This window comes from Loxodonta africana, chromosome X, assembly GCF_030014295.1.
Source record: "Loxodonta africana isolate mLoxAfr1 chromosome X, mLoxAfr1.hap2, whole genome shotgun sequence".
NCBI lineage: Eukaryota > Metazoa > Chordata > Mammalia > Proboscidea > Elephantidae > Loxodonta > Loxodonta africana.
In genome coordinates, this window is record NC_087369.1 from 39,064,964 (window position 1) to 39,071,296 (window position 6,333).

Below are 6,333 nucleotides of genomic sequence, written 5' to 3' on the forward strand. Positions count from 1 at the left end.
TGGTTTTTGGTTGGGTTTAGACATCATAAAGTAATTATGAAAAGAAACCCTCGATTAATGTATGTAATTATATAATGTATTGAATTAACGTAAAAAAAATAACATAGAAGATAAATTTTTTTTTTTATTAGCTGGAAAAATGTTAGGTTTGCTTTGTCTGGATTAATAAAGAGTAACTAAGTTTATTAATATCCGACATCCTTCACACTGTTGCTAACAAATTAATCATAGCACACCTGGCTGCACATACTAACCAGGACTTTCGATCAAGTGCTGATTAGCCCAGTAAGGGAGGTCATTAAATAAACCTAAATCCATTTTTTGTCATGTCTAATCTTGTACGCTACATTCTCCTTTTTTAGCAGTTGAAGACAGCAGGTTGAGTTGGCAGATGTTGTTTATAGACCCCCCTGAGCTTGTTTTGAACCATTCAATCTCAGTCTTATTGAATTCTTGATAACAGGAGTAGGATTTGCTGAGAGAGTAGAGATATCAGAAAGGTCTGTACTGAATATTTTGAGAGACCAACAGAGAACTCACTGTCTCAACAGTTTCTGATTGAGTTGCACTTGTCTGTATCAAGTTATTTCTTCATTTCTGTTTCATTATGTCCACTCAAAAAGACAATGTTGTATCCTCTTCTGTTCTGGTTTTCTTGGAACTCTCTCCTTCAAGAGCTGAGGATGCCCTTTTGACTCTTATTACAAGATTTTGTATTTTTTGTTGCTACATTTCCTGAAGGTCTAGGTGGTTGGTTTACCAGACGTGTTGAAGAAACCACTCTGGAGACAACTGCCTTTGGTGGTGGAGATGCGGCTAGTTGTATGGCAGTGTGAGGAATGCTTTCACTCTGTGTTCCCCCTGAGCTTTCATTGGAATTTATTTGTGGCACTGTGTCTTCAGTAACCTGTATGTTGGTTACAAATGCTGTTACATCTGGAGCAGGACTGTTTCTGCCCTAAGAGCTGTCAGAACCGTTCAGTGGACCAGTTTTCAGAGTACTAGTAGAAGTAGACAGGCTGCTATCACTATCCTTTGATAAGTAGAGTCTGCTGTCATTTAGAGCTGTCAACCTCACAACTTCTGTTGAATGCTTTTTCCTTTTCCAAAGCACACGATCAGATAGTTCTTGAAGTTGCTTTGTGTTACATGCATTGCTCTAATTTACGTATTTATTTCAAACATCTTGCTGTTTATTAAAACCCATTGCCATCCAGTCAATTCTGACTCATAGTGACCGTGTAGGACAGAGTAGAACTGTCCCACAGGGCTTCCTAGGCTGTAATCTTTATGAAAGCAGACTGCCACATCTTTTTTCCACAGAGAGATTGGTGGGTTCAAACCTCTGACTGCTTGGTTAGCAGCTGAGTGCTTAACCACTGCGCTGCCAAAGCTCCTTTGCTGCTTAGTGTTGCCTGTAAATTGTATCTGTGAAAACCTAAATAGCATAGATGACCAACATTGAGGCTTTCATGGTTTTTAAGTTGATTTTTTTAAAACACTAACCAATCACCTGTATCGTATGAAGCTCTTCCTTATTCTTTCCCATCATCTTCCTTTTAATTCTTACTTTAAAACAATTATTTTCTGTTCCTGAACGAAATCTTGGACACCTCCTCTAGTTTTCCCAGTCTCTCTTAAGTCATAAAAAAACAATTTTAAGCATTAAAACCATAAAAAATTTTATGCATTAATGCATTTGGTCTGATCTCATAATTAATTCTAGCGTTACTTCAAATGCCAAAGTTATTCACTGTTAAACTTTTCTCCTCCCACAGCACAGACTTGCATGAATACTGAAAGCCTGAAACTGGAAAAGGGTATGAACTGTCTTCTTCTCCTGGTTGTTGGCTAGTATTACGGGGTCCAAGGCAATGGTGAAAAGGGCACAAACTTAAGTGGCTGATACAACTGGATTCTGGTGTTGGGACTCTGTCTATAGTATTTTCCAGTGATACCTCTTTCCACCATGGAGTATGTTTTTAGGTTCTCACTGGAGACCTCCCACCTAGACCCCTTGGTGAGGGGAATGCCTCTTCTCTGGCTGACTGTATACAACTTCACCCTCTGCCCTGGGCTTTCGTCTTTATACCTTTTGGTTGGAAGTCCTATGTTTCTCCAATCAATTCTCTTGGGTGGAGTAAATTTTAAGAAAACCCTAGAATGGATCCCTTTCTCAAGGTCAAAGTTGGTCCCCAGGAAACTTGTACTGCTTCCCACATTTTTTGGAAGAGGAGCTGGCTATTAGGAGAAGCCTCTCTACTCTGTCATCATTGAGGAGCAGCATCAGCCATAGACCTTTCCTTTAGGGTTCAGAGACATAAGTCAAGTGCTTGTCCTCTTGCTTCTCAAACTCTTGGAAACACATTTGAAGTTCTCTGTATGGATCTTGAAGCTTCAATTGAGGTGAGGCAAGCACAGCACACTGATATCTTTCTTGAAGTAAATCCTCTTAACACCACACACCCACTAAACCAAAAAAAAAAAACCAAACCCACTGCTGTCGAGTTGATTCTGACTCATACACACCCACTAAAAAAAAACAGTGGCTAAAATGAAAACAATAGAAAATCCCAAGTGTTAGAGAAGATACGGAGCAAGAGGAACTCTCTTTTGCTGGTGGTGGGAGTATTAGTTGGTATGATCACTTTGGAGAACTCTTTGGCATTTGCACACACGTTCTAGAAGAGGATGTCCATAGAGGCCCTATTTGTGATAGCTCCAAACTGAAAGTTGCCTAATTGCCCGCTCAGAATGGAAAAATAAATGGTGATATATTCACACAACAGAATGCTATACATCATTGAGGATGCTCATTCTACAACCGCAGACATCCATATGCTTGAATATCACAAACACAATATTCATGAGGTAAAGCCAAGCTCTAAAGAATAATACTGTATGGCACCATTTATATAAAACCTTATAACAGACCAAGCTTTTCTTTGCTGTTCAAAGTGAAGATTAGCAGGGTGGCTGGCTGGAAAGGAGCCCAAGGGGCCTCTGGGTGCTGGTAATGTTCTGCTTCCTGATCTGGTGCTAATAAGATGGTCGAAGTAAGCTCATAAAATTTATTGGGCTGCACGATTACAATATGTGCACTTCTGTTTTGGATATTATACTTTAATAAAAATTATAAAGTAAAACACGCCAAAAACAGACGAACACAAATGACATAAGCTATCATGACTTTTTAATCTCAACCTTTTATATGAGCTGGAAGTGGGTGATCTGTTTATTCTGGAAGATCCAGCCTTGGGTCACCCTCTTTGTAAAGCCTGCATAGATGAACCAGCCCCTCCGTTTGGATCGTGTGGTTACCAAGCAACTATTATTCTCTTGTCAGCCTTTGTGGCCTCCTTCTGAGCATACAGGAGGAATTTCATTTATCGTCCTGTTACATAAATGATGTCCTTGGTACAAAGATATCACAAGCTTGGAGAACCAAGTGAGGACTCTGCTCACACTCATTGGCAGGTACTGTAGTAGGTCATGAAGTGCCAAAAGCCTTAAAAAAAAAAGGGTTACCAAATGGGACCTGAAATGACAAGCATTTCTGCATTAATCTTGAAGGCCACAATTGCAAGCTCACTCTGCCCAGGTTTTCAGCTAACACCCCTATTAATTCACATGGGATATGGTTTGCCACAGTGATGGAGCTGAATAGGGAGGGCTTTGTGAACAATAGGTCAAAGGGGAGAAGAGGTTCAATCTACATCAATCTTTGTCAATTCTTTTATCACGGTGCAGGCGGGCACTCTGAAATTAGCAAATATTTAAGATTCTTCAAGTCCAATTGTTCTTTCTCATATCCATATTTACTCTGGACCCCAAAGAGACTGCAGCTACGAAAGCAGTACCCAAGTAGCAGGATCTTTGGACAGATTCTCTGAAAGAGTCATAGCCATGAAGATTTGTATATTTCAAGATAGACATTGACAAATTTTTTCCCATTTGACAATGTCACCAGCAATATGTGGGATTATCAAATATCCCACATCCCCATCAACTTTAGCTAATATTATTTATGTAAATATATACATATATGTTATATATTTGCGTGTATATGTTGTATAACATTTACAACTTTCATAGGCAAGAAATGGCTCTTCAACATTTTAAATTTAAGGACAGAGAAAACATATTGCCGTAATTCCATCTTCTACATGTTAGGAAGAATCTTTCAGCACATAATGCTGAGTTGCTGTTGATCTGACAAGATATAAAACTGAGCTTCTAATCAATCTCTAGCAAGGTACTCTATGAAGGGCTATAAGGACAATGGTCACAGGTTCCTCAATTAGTTCAAAAATTGACAATTACATTAATCTAAGAGTCTTCTCTTAGATACTAAATACTATCTGAAATTCTACTCACTCTTTCATTCAGTGCATTGTCTAATGTTAAGCTAATGCCAGGATAAATTATTCGCAATTAGTTTTCTTTCTTTCAATAGCTAGAAGATGGAGAAATTTCTGTGTTTTTCTTGTATGTAGTTTATACAGCACATGTTGTGATTTCAGAACAGATTCTCCCATAACTATACGAAATTATAATTATCATGATGTATGAGACCACTTAGGAATGATAAAAGTTCTCAAATACACCAAGGAAAATGGTGGGGCTGTTAGAATTTTCTGTTTTATTATATTTTGAAGCATTAAGAGACTTGTTTTATAAAACTTACTTTGAATGTTACAATTAAAAAAAAAAAACCAACAATAGTATTTCAAAATGCTTCATACTTAAAAAGAAATTTGATTATCTAAACCAAACCAAACCCATTGCCGTCAAGTCTATTCCAACTCCAAGCGACCCTACAATGGTTATTCTTAGTATTACTCTTCTCTATCATATGTTCGCACTCTATCATGTACCAATTATTTGACAGCTTTGTTGTTGTTGTTAGGTGCCTTCAAGTCGATTCCAACTAGTAGCGACCCCATGTGACAGAGTAGAATTGCCTCATAGAATTTTCTAGGCTCTAATCTTTATGGGAGCAGATCGCCAGGTATTTTTCTCTTGGTGTCACTGGTGGGTTTGAACCACCAAGCTGAGCTCTTAACCATTGTGCCACCAGGGGTCCTTCTTTTAAAAAAAATTATTATGTATTAGGTGAAAGCTTACAGAGCAAATTAGTTTACACTTCCATAGTTTGTACATAAAGTATTCCATGACATTGGTTTCATTCCCCAAATTGTATCAACACTCTCCCCATTTCTGTCCTAGGTTCCCCGTTTCCTTTCATCCTGATTTTCTACCCCTTCTTGCCTTCACATCTTTACTTTTGAGCAAATATTGCCTTTTTATCTCGTGTAATGGATGATTCTGAGGAGCACGTTCCTCTTGGATGTTATTGTTTATTTTATGGACCTGTCTATGGTTTGACTGAGGGGTGGTCTCTGGGAATGGCTTCAGTTCCAGTTCAGAAGAATGTTTTAGGGCCATAGTCTCAGGTGTCCCTTCACTCTCTGCCAGACCAGTGAGTCTGGTCTTTTTTGTGAAATTGAATTTTTGTTCTACAGTTTTTCTCCTACTCTGTCCAAGACCCTCTGTTGTGATCCCAGTTAGAGTAGTTGGTAGTGGTAGTTGGGCACCATCTAGTTCTTCCAGTCTCAGGGTCATGTAGGCTGTGGTTCACGAGGTACATTAGTTTTTTGGACTAATCGTTCCCTTGAGTCTTTGGCTTTCTTCACTCTCCTTTGCTCCGGATGGTAAAGGACCAGTAGTTGTATCTTAGATGGCTGCCGGCAAGCTTTTAAGACCCCAGATGCTGCTCATCAGAGTAGGATGCAGAACTTTATCTTTATGAACTATGTTGTGCCAATTGACATAGATCTCCCCTGAGTCCATGGTCCCTCACCTTGGAGCCTAGGAACTTCATCCCATGAAGTGTTTGGTTATGTCTAAGAAGTTGTCCTACCTGTGGCCCTTGTGTGTTCTCTTGTCTATATAAATATATAAGCAGCACCTACAGTTATGTATGTAGAAACACCCACCACCAAATCTATATCTTCAGGTAGGTGTATTTCCTTATACCCTCCCTCACCTCTTCACATACCTATCTACCTATATATCCTTTCATAAATTAGTGTTTGTTAATATTATTGTTGCAGGATTGTGTATGCTATAGTAATTACCTTTATTGCACCAGGACTCCTTTTAACAGCTTCACTGAGGTATATTTACAGACCATAAAATTCATCCATTTTAAGTGTACAATGGAGTGATTTTTAGCAAATTTATAGAACTGTGCAGCCATCCCCCAAATTTAGTCCTAGAAGATTTCTATGGCCCCCAAAATGATTCCACTTGCCCATTTACAGTTATTCC

The 6,333-nt window shown here is 38.8% G+C and overlaps 1 pseudogene; it reads right to left on the reverse strand.

The window, feature by feature from the left end:
* Positions 1-398: 398 nt before the first annotated feature.
* LOC104846868 (poly(A) polymerase alpha-like) lies at positions 399-1,185 on the reverse strand (annotated as a pseudogene).
* Positions 1,186-6,333: the final 5,148 nt, after the last annotated feature.